This window comes from Crassostrea angulata, chromosome 2 (genome assembly GCF_025612915.1).
Source record: "Crassostrea angulata isolate pt1a10 chromosome 2, ASM2561291v2, whole genome shotgun sequence".
Taxonomy (NCBI): Eukaryota; Metazoa; Mollusca; class Bivalvia; order Ostreida; family Ostreidae; genus Magallana; species Magallana angulata.
In genome coordinates, this window is record NC_069112.1 from 45,988,692 (window position 1) to 46,007,943 (window position 19,252).

Genomic DNA, 19,252 nt, shown 5'->3' on the forward strand with positions numbered 1-19,252 from the left:
TTCTGAATGCTGATTACTTCAGCCTCACATGTATGAAATTAATGAAGAAAACGTGGGGTTTTTTTAAATTGTGTTTAAAAAGAAAAATATATTGGTGTATTTAGATAAGCTATGTATTATCGCTTTCTCTAATAATCATGGACTTATTTATAACATATATATATCATAAAATGTTTATATAATTTGCTACTTTATTGATCCGATAATCAGTTCAAAACGATGAAATGGAATAACCTTTAACACATAATCTTACACAGGAAGACATTTTATTTGTAGCATGTGACATAGGGACGTATGGTTACGACTGCAATGAAACATGTGGGCACTGTCGTGACGTAAGCCAGTGTTCCGATATCAATGGGACTTGTTTGACTGGATGTGATGCTGATTATCAAGGGGACTTGTGTAAAACACGTGAGTATATATATATATATATATATATATATATATATATATATATATATATATATATATATATATATATATATATATATATATATATATATATATATATATATATAAAGCACTAAAAATGGCTAACGACACGAACAATAGAAATTGTCAATTTCTATTGTTCGTGTCGTTAGCCATTTTTAGTGCTTTTTATATTCAGTTTACTGGCTTAGTATCTATATATTAGATCCGACACTTTAAAGATGCCTAGTGTTGTTGATTCTATTCAGTGCTTTTTATATATATATATATATATATATATATATATATATATATATATATATATATATATATATATATATATATATATATATATATATATATATATATATATATATATATATATATATATATACATATATGTTATACAGATTATGTGGACATCAAGTATTTGAGAATAACCTTTAGGCAGACCTCAAATTAAGGCAGACAAAAACGGGTCTGCCTGATTTCAAAAGCAATAATTAACGTTGCTTTTATTATTAATTAACTTTGTTTACCATTTTTATGCAAAAACTATACACAATTAATTCATGGAAATACTTTTTGTGTAAATTGTTTATTATTGGTCAGAATGAAACATCATTTAAAATGTTGAATGTATGTTTTTACAAATACGCAGCATACCCCTTTGGTGGACAATGTTTAACTGGATAAAAAACATACTTTTTAAGAGTATGTTTCATGTTTTTAAACCTTTTTTGTCAATTAAGATCATGTTTTATCGAATCCCATGGTTTTTTCCGAAAAAAAAAGTTATGATAAAAAAGTCGATATATTTGCCACCGTGCCAAGTCTTCATTTGAGATATATATTTGTCCGAAAATGCACTTCGGTTTTTTACGATGGGTTGCGAGGGCTTCCGAACAAACATGGCTGTTTTGAGTTACGAGAGATGCGTAAGTAGGATCAAGCTTATTTAGACTAGCTTACTAAGTTTTTATCTTGTTTTCTTGATATTTATACTTTTAAACAGTAAATTTTATTTGTTGTCACACTCTATTCATGAAATATGACGACAAAAAACATGTTGAATTGAGGAAAACATTTCAAGGACTTAACAAAGTTAAACAATAATACATCAAAACTCATTCTATGAGATGCATGCATTTCAAAACAGTAGGTTTTACATGTTAGATCATATGACGTCATGGTTGATTTTGGCGTCACCACAAAAAGATGTAGGGCCTATTGTAAATATTAGCTAATCTAGTGTAACGTTAAAGAGTTAAATAACCTCGTGTTCGTAATAATTTTATGCATAATATGTATACGTTTTCAGCTGAAAGCAGTCCTAGAAAACGATAAAGAAAAAAGGTAGGTACATTTATGAAATGTAAACAAGCATGCCCCGGCCCTGATGTGTACATGTACCTAACGTTATAGCGATGTTGAGTTGTCTCACTACTGTTATGTCGCAAGAGGCTGCTTGTTAAATTATAGAATATTACCTAAATCATATTAAAAATAATCTATTGATAATTTGGATAATTATCAAGTTTGTGTTCAAAAAGGAGGGGTTGGTGGTTATTTAGGAACTCTTCTGTTTCTTGAGGTAATAATTTTCGGTTCACTGAATGGATGTTGAACCTCGTCTGGGTAAATATCTTGTAATTTATAGCATTTTATCTTGAATTTCAATAACATAACATGAAAATGTGTTCTATATATGTATTATAATAATATTATATGTATTACGTAGTGGGAATTTGGAAGATTTTTTGTGGTTCTGTGTGTTTAGTGAATAAACGAGTCCAGTATGTATAGTATCATGGTATGCGGTCAATAGTAATATCAGGCATCACTTGTATCATTTCTTTTATCACTTCTAACAAATAAGATCTGTAAAATAGTGTCAAGTAATGTGTGTACATTTTTTTGAATTATTACAATCGGGTTCGTTATCGGGGTTGGGCTATACTCTTTGGCTTGATTCGGGGTACAGAAGACGGTAAGTAATGGTATTGTGCATTACAGGCCACTTTTTTCACAAATTTCTACCAGCGGATACTTAATGGACTTGGCTATATTGCCCGAGATAAATTAAAGAATATTATTTTGTCCACTTTGTATTTTATTTCAATATCAACTGCATAGTTTGAATTTCCTCTGTCCTGTTGTCTCCTAGTATAACATGTCAAATATTATCATTAAACTAAACAATCCGAAAGAAAATATTTTACATTTAATAAGAGTAAAATTAAGTCTGTTTTTAATATTAGAGTAGAATATATAATTTGAATTTGCTCTGTTCTTTATCTCTTATTTAAAAAAAAATATATGAAGCTTAATTTCATAAAATATTACCAGGGACATATACTGTACATGTTATATATGTCTCTGATATTACAAACCAGTAGGGTATGTGTATTGCTTATGCTGCAGTACTCTCAGAGTGGGCTTGTATAACTAATTACACACTAGTTTCCCAGTGAAATGTTGACTATCTTCAACCCAAGATATTTACATGAACTGGTATTTAGTCTGACAAGACGAACAGCGTTTTTTGTTTTTAGGTTTACAAACCCGCCACTTGGTTTTCTGAGTTTTTAGGAAAAAATATAAAATTACAAAAGAGATCTTTTCCCCACGACAGCAAATTTTTGATGGGATTTAGATTTTTGGTGATTTCATATCGGGATTAATATTGTAAGGCAACAACTTCCTGTCAAATATGGCATGAGAAAATGTACACATTAAACTGAGGTTTAATTGTGTTTATTATGGCCTGGTTTAGTCTGAAATTTTTTCGCGGGGCTGGGAAATGCCGAGATCAACAACTTTAAAAGATGAAACTATCTTGTCAGACTGATATGTAATTTAAATTAATGCATGTGATGTCGATGCGTTGCAAGTGGAAAGAAACCGGTCACCAAGCATCCAAAACGCAGCTAGAATAAAATGAAATTCTAATATCATTTATTTAAAGAAAGTTAACATATTCTAAAGCAACATTATCTATTGATAATGTCCATGCTTAACACCTCTGACTATTCATTTATTTATAGAATTCCTTATTTCAACCATTTTATATGAAATTTTGTTTCATTGGTATTAACGAAGATTACCCTTAACAAACAAATTGGAAAACTATTTGTACCAAGCTAAAATGTTTATATGATACAACTATAACTAAACATTCTTATAATGAAAAATGTATCGACCCCTATAAAATGACAAATGAACATTCAAAGCTGTATGTCTAATATTCTATTGTACTTTTTCAGTGATATGTTTCACAGATTACATACTTTTCACATACCGTTATGCTACATCTCATGCTACACTTGATCATCACATCACAATCATGAAGTTGCCATTTATTTAATATTATTAGAATAAAGATGATGTAAAAAAAAATGTTGTCCTCAAACAGAACTTCACAATTTTGTGGTTCGTAAACCTAAAAAAAACAATATGTGCCAAAAGTGATTTTTTTTTTTGTAAAAATTCCCTCTTCATACGGATCTTTATCATTTTCTTGTTCGTAACTTAATTGATAGAAGGCATACATGTTAACTCTATCGCTTTTCGCGGAAGTCTACAGCTTTTTACCTCGGAGTCTGTTACCCACTTACTGCTTTCATTAGGAAATCTACCGCTTTTCTTCAAAATACATACGTTGTTTTGATAGCCATGTTATGGAAGGCATTGTGGTCCAGAAACTTTCTCATGTTTGAAATTAGAGCATGAATTGAGTCTGGTTCATACATAGTACGCTTTTTTAAGTCATTTGAATGATTAGTTTTCAAGCATGTGTGTTTTACATTAAAAGATGAAAGAGACAACTTATAGTGATTTCATGAGACATGTCAATATTATCTTTACCAAGGAGAAACATTGAAAAATTGTGTGAGGTATTCCAAATGAGCTCCAAATGGTAAAAAGATTTAAACATTTCCCATTATAAATCTCCGTAAGATTTTTGTTTTTGTTCCTGTGAACTTTATTGAGTGAAAAATGATAATTTGTCAATAAAGATATATTGGATATATACCCTTTTATCAATGTCAATAATAACTTGGGAGAGAATGAAGTTCTTACTTCTCTTTTTTGTAAAATTTTGATAACTTAACCTATTTTTACAAAACAATGGCAATTGTTAAAGTCTCGGCACACAAAGATTTTTTTCCTCCAAAAAATAAAATTGCTTTATCAGTTTGATGGTAAATGATTACTATTTTTTTTTTTTTGGGGGGGGGGGGCATTTGTTGATATTGCTAAATTTGTCAAGTCTTTTATATTTCAGTTGATATCCTTAATTACTAATAAGAATCTCTATTTACATAAATAGTATATAAAACTATATTCTTTAAAAAATACTATACACAAAAAGGACATGTGCAATGCCATCTCTTTCGGGTTCTTAATCTACCTCTTTTTCATCACAGGAGGTTAGCATGTATGCATGTAGAAGATAGAAAACATTGTTAGCCCCCAACCATCATAGAAAGTCCTCAAACATGCAAACACAGTTGCTGGAAAATATAAAATAAAAGTGCAATTCATTTTCCTCAGAATTTTTTCAGGATTACATTTTTTATCTATTGTTCAAATTTTTGTTTTAGCATTGATGCAGAGGGTGTTACTAACAGCATTAGTCATTTCACCAATGATACAGACAAAGATGCTAATTTGGTCATGAAGCTGAATGTCTTTAATGACAAAGAGGACCTCTGTCTGTATGCTGTGAAGAATATACAGCCAAGGGAATAGATTCAATACAATTATGGAGATAAAGAGAACCTTTGGTGGAGGAGCAAGGTAAAATATATTATCTAACATCATGGAGAAACTGAAATGTTTTACCGGTACTTGTAATTGATTAATAACATGAATAATTAAAAAGAAAAAGAAAAACATGGAAATTTTTTGAAGATGTATTTTAATGTTAATTGTTTTAAATTTTTAATATGTTTGCCGCCCCCATGTCTTTCTTTCTGTCTGTAGATTCAATTAATTTTAAATATACTGCATGGATAAATTTTTTAGAAATGTGTAGCTAAGTTAAACAATCTTTTATCATCTGTATACTGTAGATTCCTAATTAACTGCGAGGAATTAATATTCACGTAAAATCGCGAGAAGCACCCTTCGCGGATTTTAAAATCTTGCTATTATTTTCTAAGAGTTGAAAACTATAAGAAATAAGGTTGGAAATTCCGTGTTCGCGATTTTATATTCTCGCGATTTGATCCGAAACCACGAGTACTCGCGTAATAAAAGGAATTTACAGTATAACTAGCAGGTTGATTTTTTTCAAATGGACATCAGTTTGGTTTAAAAAAAACAGAATAATGTTAAATATGAGAATTAGAAAAATCAATGATTATAGTGCAGAGAATATTATCTTTATTTTGATTTACTCAACAGTAATTTCTAAGATGGCACAACGAGAAGAGAATGCTGCAGAGGTGTTAGATTGAGATGTTGAGGTAAGTTAAGAATGAATGTCTCTCGTATTCTGTTACAAATATTTTAATATCAAATATATATAAATAAAGTATCTAGTGGACATTATATTAATAGTGCCTGTTTGGGAGGGTAACAGTTGAAATTGACACCATGAGAAAACCATTGTCAACCGACGTGAAGCGGAGGTTGACAGTGGTTTTCGGGGGTGTCAATTTCAACTGTTATCCTCCGAAACAGGCACTATTTATTTTGTTATACTGAATGTCTTAATTTTAAAGAAAACATCACTGCTTTAAGATAGGAATAACGTGAATTCTAAGGCAAACCGTACGCGCATGATTTTCGCGCATGTAACAATTTGTAATGTTACCCGTTGCTAAGTGCGTTGCTAACGCTGAAGGTAATAGAACAGATTATGAACTGCGTCTAAACCAATCAGATTTCAGTATTTAACATGAAAGTATAACAACAGTTAATGTGTCTGCTTAAGAGGGGTAAAAGGAATTAACCATTTTACTCCTAAATAGTAATAATCCTGTATCTCATGTGTAGTCAGAAAATACAACTTCAGAATGGTGAAAATTACCCAGTATACATTATAACTACAGTACCGACAAGACCCAGCCTAACACCAGAGCAAACTCTAACTAAACCCCAGGTTTACTTTCGAGGTTTACTTTTAGTAAATGTTTGTCCAACTTTTGGTCTACTCGGGGTTTACTTTAGGTTTACTAACGTTTGCTTTTATGGTTCTATTTAAACATTGAAATGTGAAGCAGACCAGTCTTTTATATAATTATGTTACTGCCTATAATGCCCATCCTTTGTAAATTCCAAATACACATGTAGCATCTGTCTCGGGGGTCAACCTCTGGCAGGGGAAACTCTAGTTTACTTTGGGTTTACTCTGGGTCCCCTCTAGTAAACCGGAGTAAACCCCGAAAGTAAACCTAGGGTTAAGTCTGTGTTTACTTTCTATTAGATTTGGTTTGATTGGTACTGTACCCAAGCTTGGTAATTCACATAATGATTAACTCTACTGGGGTGTTTTTTTGTAGCAAATGGATTTAGAGCAATGTTAAGAGAATGCTGGAGAGGAGTTAGATGGAGATGTTGAGGTAAGTTAAAGATATTTTAGTATCAACTATATATATATAAACAGTATTTGGTGGACACAAGTGAAGGTGTCTGCTTAAGAGGGGTAATAGGATTTAATAATTTTACACCCATAATAAATATATGTAATTAATCCTGTATCTCATATGTAGTCAGAAAATGCAAGTGTAGAATGGTGAAAATTACCCGGTAAACATTATAATTACACTATTGATCAGACCCAACCTTACACCAGAGTAAACCCAAGGTTTACTTTCGATATTAATTTGGGGTTTACTTCAGGTTTATTTTTGGAAATTTGTGTACAGTTGGGGTTTACTTTGGGTTCACTCAGTATTTACTTTGGGTTAACTCGCGGTTTGCTTTCATAGTTCTCTTTACACATTGAAATGTGAAGCAGTCGGGTCTTTTATCTAATTATTTCACTGCCTGTAATGCCCACCCCTTGTATATTCCAAATACTCATGTAGCGTCTGCCTTAGGGTTCTTTCGACAGAAGTTACTCTCTAGTTTACTTTGGGTCCACTCTAATTAATCCGGAGTAAACTCCGAAAGTAAATCTGGGTTTAGTCTGGGTTACATTCTGTAAACTTGGGTTTGATTAGTACTGTACCCAAGTTTGGTATCTCCAACCTATTTATTAACTTAATGGGATGTTTTTTGTAGCAAGTGGATCTGGAGCAAGAAGCAGAGAAAGCTGGAGAGTATGTTTTAGATGGAGACGTTAATGTAAGTTGAAAATGAATGTCTCTCTTTAATATTCTGTCTCAAATATTTTAATATGAATATATATTTATATATATTATACAGTATTTGGTGGACACAAGTTAAGGTGTCTGCTTAAGAGGGGTAATAGGATTTCATAATCAGCTCACCGAGACAAAGTGGGGGGGGGGGGGCTTATGCTATACCCACGGTATTGGCGTTGGCGTCTGGATCTTGTTAAGGTTTTTATGCAGGCCCTGTATCTAAGTTATTACTTGTCCTATCTTCACCAAACTAGCAAGGATGATGCATCTGGACCTAATTATGGACATGAAAGACTTGGATGCTGAATCTTGGCCATGAATTTCAGATGCTGGAGGAGGTTAAGGTTTTTGGATCAGGTTCAATTTTTTGGTGCAGGTGCCCTTTGATAGCCATTTCTAAGTTACTACTGGTCCTAACTTCACCAAACTTGCATGGATGCATATTTGCTATCCAAGGTTTTCTGATCCGCACCACTTCTCACAACCATTGGCATAACGTGCTAACAAAAGTTCGGTTTTTTTTCCAGGATTTTGATTGGGGTTTACTGAAACCGTTCGACCAATCAAAAACTACAAAGCATATATGATTTAATCAACAATGTTTTCCTTATGTTTATTCACGAGTGTCTCTACTATGAATAGCTCAAAACCCTTATTTTTCTCGTCTTTCTGTTTGAGTCTTCATAATGCATGTATCGATTATTCAATGGTGCAAAAAAAAGTACACTATATTGTTTATCAACAGAGGTGTGCACTCGTAGATTGAGGATTTACCACTCACAGTCTTTTGATCACCTTTCGAATGAATTCAATCCATATGTAACATTTCACATTATTCCTTTTTATTGAATACACTGGGTAACTTGTCAATATCAATGTCTACAGAGGCTGCCATAACTGCATCAGGTACGTTATAGTACGGCATCTTTGATTTAAATAGTGACGAAAAAATCCTGACTTTTGATAGCATAATATGCCAAGGGTTTGTGAAAAGCGGTGCAGATCAGAAACCCTTGGCTAGGGAAGATGGCATGGATGGTGCGTCTTGTAATACTGATGCATTTGAGCCATAGGTTTTGGATGCTGAATGAGGTTAAAGTTATTTGAGCAGGTGCCCTCTGATGATTATATCTTAGTTATTACTTGTCCTAACTTCACCAAACTTACATGGATGGTGTGTTTTATGATATATGCACTTAGCAGGCTCGAATGCTGAATCTGAGTCATAAGTTTTAGATGCTGGATGCGGTTTAGTTTTTAGGAACAGGTCACATTTTTAGGATATAATAGAACTATTTCAAACTTGCATAGTTGTTTTAACTATAATACAAATAAATTGCAGAGGTATCTTCTGATGAAGAGCCTAATCTCCATTATCAAGAATGCTAAAAAAAACCTTCTACCTCACACAATCTTTTTCGATAGATGTTATTATTGTGAAATGATATAGCATGATTCCAATGATATAACATGATTCCAATGATAAAGTATTGTAGGATATGAAACACCATTGTTTTATATGATACCAGCATTAAATAGAGAATAATACATATTCTTTTCCATATCACAGCAAGTATCGGCCTGAGACTCCAATATCAGCCCAGGGGCAGAAGGCCCGGAGGATGATATTGGTCTAGGGCTGATACAGGCTGAGATATGGAAAAGGGTATTTATTATTAAATTTATTACAAACATGTATTTAGTAATGAAAGTTTGACGCTTCGTGTTTCATATGATCTGGTGATCCGCACCTGGCAACTCGACATGATCCGCCCCTTTGGATCAAGTTACCGTTATAATAATATATATGTATCATTATATTTTACAGTATTGTATCATATGACATATATTGTATAGTATCATAGGATGCAATATTGTATTTTATATTATTGTGTTGAAAAACATTGTATCTTACAATACCTTATAAAATGAACATATGATTATCAAACTATTATTAACATATGATACATGATATTGTGTCAAATTAGTATACATGAATATCAAAGATCATTTACTATGATTTTCATATAATATGATAAAGGTGGTCTCACAAAGATCATACCTGGTATCGGTGAGCTTTGTTATCTTTGATTTGTTTGGTTTTTACTCTTATACTAATAAGTAATATGTTATTAATATTGTATCTCATATGTAGTCAGAACATGTAGAAAAGGCCAATAGATCTGTGATTAAATGACTGTTAGATTCACATGGTATAAATGCTAGGCATACTATATTACAAAACACATGCCAGTGTGTCAGAGATGGATAATTCACATAATTCATATAATATATGCTCAGATATATTATACAAATATTGACTGGGGTGGAGGGCAACATTGATTATATTAGCCTCCGAGGGATTAAATATTGCCCGACGCGAAGCGGAGGGCAATATTTTCGTACCAAGGGGGCTAATATAATCAATGTTGCCCGAAAACACAGTCAACATTTGTTTTGTTATATGAAGAAACAAACCAAAATTAAAGAAAGTAATTGAAAACAGATCACTGTAAGTTTCTCAGCTCAACAAAGAATTCGCAAATTCAATTTTGTGCAAAGTTCATTTCCAAAATATCCTCAGCATCAAACTGTCACTGATGATATTCCACCGCCCGTAAGAAATAACATACAGATGTTCCACCTGATTTCACTTGCAGTAATTTGCAAATTCTTATATCCGTTATGATCGCAAACCGTCGCATTGCGCTTTTGTTGTTCACTTGCCTTTACTGACTGTCTATTATGACGTCACCTTGTTTTGGAGTCGCGAAGATTTATTTACATCATCGTTTACGAATCAACAAATCAGAAGCGATTAATTGAAATAGAGAGAATATTCTCTAGATATTATTCCTAGCCGGTCAATATTATACAAATATTGACTGGGGTTGAGGGCAACATTGATTATATTAGCCCCCGAGGGACGAAATATTGCCCGACGCGAAGCGGAGGGCAATATTTTCGTACCAAGGGGGCTAATATAATCAATGTTGCCCGAAAACACAGTCAACATTTGTTTTGTTATATGAAGAAACAAACCAAAATTAAAGAAAGTAATTGAAAACAGATCACTGTAAGTTTCTCAGCTCAACAAAGAATTCGCAAATTCAATTTGGGACGAGGGACGAAATATTGCCCGACGCGAAGCGGAGGGCAATATTTTCGTCCCAAGGGGGCTTATATAATCAATGTTGCCCAAAAACACAGTCAACATTTGTTTTGTTTTATGAAGAAACAAACCAAAATTTAATAAAGTAACTGAAAACAGATCGCCGTAATTTTCTCACCTCAACAAAGAATTCGCGAATTCAATTTTGTGCAAAGTTCATTTCCAAAATATCCTCAGCATCATACAATCACTGGTGATATTCCACCCACCGTAAGAATTAACATACAGATGTTCTACCTGATTTTACTTCACACTACTTTGCAAATCCTTACATCCGTTATGATCGCAAACCGTCACATTGCGCGTTCGAAAAGTTATTTACGTCATAGTTTACGAATCCTCAAATCAAAGGCGATTATTTGAAATAGAGGGAATGTTCTTTAGATATTATTCCTAGCCGGTCAATATCAAAAAAATATTGACCGGTCAATATTTTTCGGGCGAGCTAATATTACATTTATTGACTATTCGTCTATATAGAGTTAAATAGTGATAATATACTACTGAATATAACAATAAAAAATATTGAGTGGTCAATATTTTTCGGACGAGCTAATATTATTAACTCTCATGTGGTGTTTATTTTTTGTAGCAAGTGGATTTGAAGCAACGTTAAGAGAATGCTGGAGAGGTGTTAGATGGAGATGTTGAGGTAAGTTAAGAATGAATGTCCCTCTGGTTTGTATCAAAATATTTGAATATTAATTTCATATGTTCTTATACAGTATTTGGTGGACACAAGTTAAGGTGTCTGCTAAAGAGGGGTAATAGAATTTAATTATCTTATTCCTATGATAATGATATATAATTAATTCTGTATTTCATATGTAGTCAGAACATATAGGAAAGGCCTATAGATCTGTGATGAAATGACTGTTAGATTCATGTTTGGTATAAATTCTAGGAGTTCTATATTTAAAAAAAACGCATGCCAACGTGTCTGCCAGAGATGGATAATTCATATAAATATATGCTCATATATATATATATATTTAAATACACATGTTTGGCTTTTATTTTGTTGACTTTTTAGCTCACCTGAGCTGAAAGCTCAAGTGAGCTATTCTGATCACATTTTGTCCGTCGTCCGTCTGTCCGTCCGTCTGTCCGTCTGTCTGTCTGTCTGTCCGTCTGTCCGTCTGTAAACTTTTTACATTTTGAACTTCTTCTCTAAAACCGCTTATCCAATTTCAACAAAATTTGGCACAAAGCATCCTTATGGGAGGGCGAATATAAATTGCAGAAATAAAAGTCCGATCTGTATTCAAAGCGGAGAAAACCTTGAAACTGTAGAAAAAGGGGGGTGCATTTTTAAAAATCTTCTTCTCAAGAACTACCGAGTTAATCTTAACGTAATTTAGCATAAATCATCCTTAGGGAAAGGAAAATATAAATTGCAAAAATTATAGGCGATTTCTGTTCCAAATTTGAGATAATTGCGAAAATACTTATAAAGAATGGCTCGTTATTCCATATATCGAAGACTGGCAATTCATTGCGATAGACTGGTCTTATGACAGGCATCGCCAGTCTACCGCATCTCGAAAACGAGGTTCTTTGTTTGAAGCTGGCAGTTTGTTGTGCAACAGTTCACGTGCGAATATAATCTATGAAACATGGAAATAACATTGGTGCCGATTATTGTGAAGTAAATTATGGTTAAATATTTCAACGCGTTGTCATTTTCACTTGTGATGTTGGTTTTAGCTTGTTTTCATTTTTTCGTTTCATTTTGCTTTTAAACTTGGGAAACAATCGCCTTGTATTTGGAACATAGACTTCGGTAAATGTTTACCTGCGAAAATGATAAAATCTGATGCATTAACAACGTACTAAAGTGCATTTCCCTCTGTTTTTATTGTTTATTAATTAATTTTCTAATTGTTCCAACAAGGATCAAACAAGTGTGTTGGTGTTAGCTTGTTCGGATTTTCGTTTCGTTTTCATTATTTATGCTTTTAAACCTGGAAACTATCGTCTACAGGTATTTCGTGATTTTTACGTATCAATTCAAACAGATACTTCGGTAAATCAAACAGTTAACTGTTTACCTGCGCAAATTAAGCAAAATCTGATGTAGGGGTACTGAAATACAATTCCTTCTATCGGTAATTCGGCATTTTCTTTTGCGTAATGGTAGATTAATGCAATAGATTTTGTTGAGATGCTCGACATTTTCTCGAGTTTATTCAGTTTAAATAGAGTTTGATATCGCTGACGGAAATATGTAGGTATATACATGTATATATATATATATATATATATGATTCATTTCGAAAAAATAAATTGTGTTCTTTATTTGTTATAGTGCATGTTTCTTGTGTTTAATTGTTTACAATTTCTATTTACTAACCATATTTGAGTGTTAAGCTTCGAATTATAAGCAAGATACAAAGATTTGCTCACAATTCTATGTTTGTACACAGATCTTAAAAACTAAAGATTAAAAAAGTAAAAAATTTGTCAATATTTATTAAGAAAATGTTCAAAGTCTGTTCTTCTTATTGTATTGTAAACTTAATCTTTTTAGCTCACCTGAGGGTGGGGCCACAATGGGGGGGGGGGGGGTCGAAGTTTTACATAGGAATATATACAGTATATCTTTAAAAATCTGCTTCTCAGAAACAAATCAGCCAGGAAAGCTGACACTTGTGTGGATGCATCCTCAGGTAGTGTAAATTCAAAGTTGTGAAAATCATGACCCCCGGGGGTAGGGTGGGGCCACAATGGGGGATCGAAGTTTAACATATGAATATATAGAGTAAATCTTTAAAAATCTTCTTCTCAGAAACTAATCAGCCGGCAAAGCTGAAACTTGTGTGGAAGCATCCTCAGGTAGTGTAGATTCAAAGTTGTGAAAATAATAACCCCTGGGGGTAGGTTGGGGCCACAATGGGGGATCGAAGTTTAACATATGATTATATAGAGTAAATCTTTAAAATCTTCTTCTCAGAAACTAATTGGCCAGGAAAGCTGGCACTTGTGTGGAAGCATCCTCAAGTAGTGTAGATTCAAATTTGTAAAAATCACGACCCCTGGGGATAGGTTTGGGTCACAATGGGAGGTCGATGTTTTACATAGGAATAAACAGAGTAAATATTTAAAAATCTTCTTCTCAAAAACTAATCAGCCAGGAAAGCTGAAACTTGTGTGAAAGCATCCTCAGGTTGTGTAGATTCAAGGTTATGAAAATCATGATCCTCAGGGGTAGGGTGGGGCCACAATGGGGGGTCAAAGTTTAACAAAGGAATATATAGGGTAAATCTTTAAAAATTTTCTCAGAAACTAATCAGCCAGATGATTCTTTATAATTATTAAGACTTTGGCCCCAGGACAATTCTTTGGCCTCACGAGAAGGTTCAGAGTTTGATGTACGTTTATATCCGATATATAAACTATTGTTAAGGATCTTTTTGAGAACTGCAATACTCAACATATGATATGACTATAAAATCATCCTGTCAGAAAGGGGACTAATGATTATAAACATAAGAATATCCAGGGGAAAATGGATTTTATTCATACAGGATCTACATGTATTATTGTACATTGTCCAGATAGTTTTTATTATGACTCCATTAAGCTGATGTTATTTATATTTTGACCAGTTTATTTGATGTTAGTATTCTCCTGACTTGAAAAAAGTGCATAAAACTTAATAATTTCATTGCGACCGAGTAACACGGTGAGGCAAGTTGTATGTCAGCACAGGTGAGACCTCTACATCGAAATACTTTAAACTGCGAAGAGTTCCGCAGCTTTTATAGGGGTTGTAGGGATAACTGTGGTGAGAGAGAAATATGGCAGACATTGCCTATTTACAAGCGACGTTCAGCTTTAATTGCACTCTCTTAATCATCAACCGTCATCCGCGATTTCATCGATGTTTTATCACTGGCCAATATATTTTCTATATATAATTTATCTTAATAATTTGGTTTCAAAAACATCTAAAACCTATGCACATTTTTCATTACAACAGTATACTTTTGATCATTATCTCAGTTTACTAATATGTAGTTCTCAAAGTAAGGTTGGTCCCATAACATCTCATCCCCACCCGTCCCTCTGAAAATGCATGAATTTCTACTAAAATAAGAAGCATTTTAAAACAAACAAATCAGACATTTACCACATTGTTTGTTTAGGGGATCATCTCAAAGTTTGTTAATTTTTAACATAGGACCCTATGGGATTTTGCTTGAAATGTATCAATTTTGCACATTTTTTCAAACTTCTGCCTTAGGGATTTTTTTCATGTTCTACATATGAAGGTTATTGTTATAAGGCATCAAATAGTCAAATAGAAAAAACCTTTTTCCTCCTGGTTTGTTCTAGAGGTCTTATCAAAATTTTATTTGTATGCCCAATTTCACATCAGTTGTCAGATAATGGCTAATTTTTATTTGATAAAGGCGAAAATTGTGACATTTATATTGTTATATTAAAGAATTATTAAATTTTATAAAAGATCATCAACTTTGATTTTCATAAAATAATAAAGATAGTCTCATGTGGGTGATGCCTCATCCCGGTAAGCTTTGTAATTTATAATTACCTTTGCATATGTTGTAGAATAAAATATTACATATAGATATACTAGTATCCTTATATGACACAATGTGTTTGAAATTTCATAAAGTTATATTTCTATTTCCTTTTCAGGTAAAACATGTCTGGAGGGTTACTTGAGCAGATCTACATCCTTTTCTTGCACAGTTCTTCAGTTCAGAACAAAGATCATGAATGAAAAGAACAAAAGAAAAAAGAAGCATTCCAATCGATTAAAAAACTTTTTTTTTTAGATATTTTAAACCAAAACTTTAAATCAAATGCCTTCGTTTACTCCCTTTTAGCTAACCGGAGATGAAAGCTCATGTGAGCTTTTCAGATCACTTTTTTGTATGGCATCTGTCTGTCAACTTTCATATTTTCAACTTATTCCCTAGAACCACTTGGCTAATTTCAACCAAACTTGGCATGAAGAAACCTTGTGTAAATGGCATTCAAATATGTTCGAATGAAGGGTTAAGTCATATCTAAAAGGGGAATGATTTTTAAATCATATTTTTAACAAATCTTCTCAAAAAACATTTGGTTGGAAAAGCTGAAACTTGTGTCGAAGCATCCTTGTAGATTCAAGTTTGTTCAAATCATGTTCCCAGGGGGCAAGGTTGAGCCACAATTGTATAATATAAATGATATATAAAGACAAATCTTCCAAAAACTTTTTTTTCAAAAACCAATAGGCCAGACAAGCTGTAAATTGTGTTGAAGTTTGATTAAATCAGTATGCCGAAGGTTAGGGAGAGGCACCATTGGGAGGGGGGCAATTTTTACATAAGAATATATTGAGAAAAAATCTTTAAAAATCTTTTTCTTTATAAATTTTTTTTTCTCAAAAGCCGTGCTGTGACTTGTGTGGAAGAATTATCAGATAGTGCAAATGTCATCATGTTCAAATCATGTTCTTGAAGGTATAATTAGGTCACAATTGGTGGGGGTGGTATATTAATCTAAGAAATAATTTTAATTATTCTCCATAACTCAAATTTTAAAATATATGGTATTGCTTATAACCAATCATCTTGACTTTTTGATTCTCAATTGTTGGACTGTGACCGTGGGCTACAAAATTAGTTCAAAGTTTGATGTTCTTGATCTTCAAGAGAAATGAAATGCTCAAGATGTAGACAATTGATAATGAAATTATCCAGTTTTTAAAAAAGCACAATGTATAGCATTAGAAAATGTGTTAAAGAAAATTGAAAATCTTTTTATACAGAATCTTTTCTCATACATTGTTTTGATATTTTGTAAATGACCCCTTAAAGCTGATTTCATCATGGATGTTGTTGCTCATGTGAGCGATGTGGCCCATGGACCTCTTGTTTGGAAAGTATCTTAGTCACTTTTTAAACCAAATTTAAATTCTGACAAACAGGAAGATGGCTACATGTTTGATGTTCAAATGCTTCTTCACAGAGATTTTACAAGCAAATTCTTCCCCTTCAAATCCAAATTCTATTTTTTGCACAACTGGTAGCAATTGATTAAGTTTACTTGATTATCATGTACAATGTAGAGATCTAGATGATGCATTATGATTTTTTACACTCACTGATTGTCTTTGTATTACATATTGATTTTTGAATTAATTTAACTATAGGAAACAAAAATTAGACACACTTCCTTGATTGTGTTTCTGAAATATTACATAGTTGTTCCAAGGCAAAGAAGTCAAAATCCAGGCACGTGGAGTGCATTGATTCAACTGGGTTTTTTTTTTATTGAAATAGAAAATAACCGATTAAGGAAAAACTAATGTGGTGTTAAGCATTTATAAATTATGAGAATGTTGTGCATGTACCTGGGTTCAATTTGTTCATGTACCAAAGATTAGAATTAATGTTAATGCAGTGGCGTCGAAAGCAAATTGAAAGTGAGGGGGGGGGGGGAGGGGGTGCCTAGACTAATCCTCAGAAATCTTGACAAGCAAAAACAAAAAAACCTTATTCCCAAAATCATGAAAAAACCTATTGTTCCAAAAAAAAAATTTACCTACCGAAATTTTTTCTTCCAAATCATGAAATATCGGGGGGGGGGGGGGGGGTGCTGATTGAATAATTCTATCTTTTCAAAGTAAATTTAGGAACAATTGTGTTTCCTGCGAGAAAAAGTGGGGGTGGGGGCTGAACCCTCTATGATGCTATGTGCCTCATGATTAGGTCTAACTTTTGTGGGGTTGAACAATAATGGAGGTAATAATAAATAAGATTTATTTTAGTTATTGAGCATGTTATCAACACGTGTATAATTATGATACATGTACATGTACTTATATCATTGTTTCAGTTGTTTCACTTTGTTGATCTGTTCACAACATGAGTGCATATTAAATCAAAATACAATATCATGCAGAACAAATTAAAATGAGATATCATGTTGTTTTCATTTGTAATGCTAGTACATTTTTAATGTTCTCATCTTTTATATTTCTGAGAATCAGTGTTTTAAAATAAAAAATATTAAAACTTGGAAGCACCTTTCTTGTTATTCATATGATGTTTGTTATAACATGTACTAGTATACAATTGAAACAAAAGAGTTATTTCTTTTGAAAAAATAGTAATGGTGTTGTGATGTTTTCATTAAGTTTTAATAATTCAAATATTAATGTGTTAATTAAGATATGAATAAAAATTTTACCTATGACAATATAAAATATAACTTTTCAAACATTTGGTGGCACAGCCGCACAACATACACTTAAAAATGTGTTAAGACATGAAAGTTGAATATGATATAAACAAATATGTTTAGAAAATCAAATACAACATTTCTTTAAAAAAATATTATTCTATTAAGGTAGGAAAAAGGTCACCTAAAATTAATATTTGTAGAATATGATTGCTTTTGCATTTTAATTGACACTTGAATGCATATTGAAATTACTATTTATTGTCTGCCTGATAGGCATTTCGAATATTAATATATGTCTACCTTACATTGTATTTATATAATGTCAGCTTAAAGTCTACTGCATGGTTTTGGAAAATAAGGCAGACCTCTTAAAATGTATATCTCTTTAGATGCAATATATCTTAACAACAGTCTACCAATGAACATACTTTTGTGTTTTAATAGCTTGTTGAGATGGACAATGAATAATATCGAGATTTAAAAAAAGCTATATATGTCTGCTTAAGTATGGTTTTATAGCCATGTCCGCCTATTGTTGAAAGCAGATATATATATATATATATATATATATTAATATAGAAAAAAAAGATATACTAATTATATGTATTACATAGCTAAGAATAATTTTTTAGGAGATAGAAATTAATATTAATTATAGTACATACTCTGTCCATGTCAGTCCGTCCCGTTTGATTGGATACGTCGGCCAAAAATAAAGATTTTTTTTTTTCAAACTTAATTTTTTTTTGCTCATGAAATGATAATGAAATGTGTAATAATTGAATAATAATCATCTGAATTGTATCCAAGACATTACATTAAACAATTATCTTGAAATAGTATGCCTAGTTCAGAAATCTTGGTTTAAGTTGCTACTCCAAATTAATAGTAACCAATATAAATTAAAAATATATGGCAGCGAATCGAATAAATAATTTGGCAATCTTATGTGTACCAAGCTGTATTAATGTGGATACATCGGACGCCAACAATTTGTCCATAGGTTAGTGCTTACATTTCTCCTGTTAAATTAGTAATGAAATGAATAAAGAAAAGAACCACACACAACCTAACAAATGTAACAAAGGTACATTTTAAAGAGCATTACAATCTTAGCTTGCATAAAAACAGATATATATTCGCC

The 19,252-nt window shown here is 32.3% G+C and overlaps 1 protein-coding gene, 1 long non-coding RNA gene and 1 pseudogene across 5 annotated transcripts in view; all 3 read left to right on the forward strand.

The window, feature by feature from the left end:
• LOC128171049 (protein PIF-like) overlaps positions 1-19,252 on the forward strand; it is a 144,564-nt gene that overhangs the window by 58,374 nt on the left and 66,938 nt on the right. The window lies entirely within an intron of this gene.
• LOC128171055 (uncharacterized) overlaps positions 1-19,252 on the forward strand; it is a 68,516-nt pseudogene that overhangs the window by 8,558 nt on the left and 40,706 nt on the right.
• Positions 1,600-15,950, forward strand: LOC128171067 (uncharacterized). Of its 4 annotated transcripts, none has more exons than XR_008241997.1 (7): positions 1,600-2,052; positions 5,022-5,217; positions 5,827-5,888; positions 6,927-6,986; positions 7,651-7,713; positions 11,498-11,557; positions 15,571-15,949. It is a non-coding gene; the product is annotated as an uncharacterized LOC128171067 (long non-coding RNA). The 4 variants fall into 4 exon arrangements; XR_008241999.1 differs by lacking the exon at positions 1,600-2,052 and adding an exon at positions 2,078-2,404; XR_008241998.1 differs by lacking the exon at positions 1,600-2,052 and having other exon boundaries at positions 4,776-5,217; positions 7,651-7,688; positions 15,571-15,950.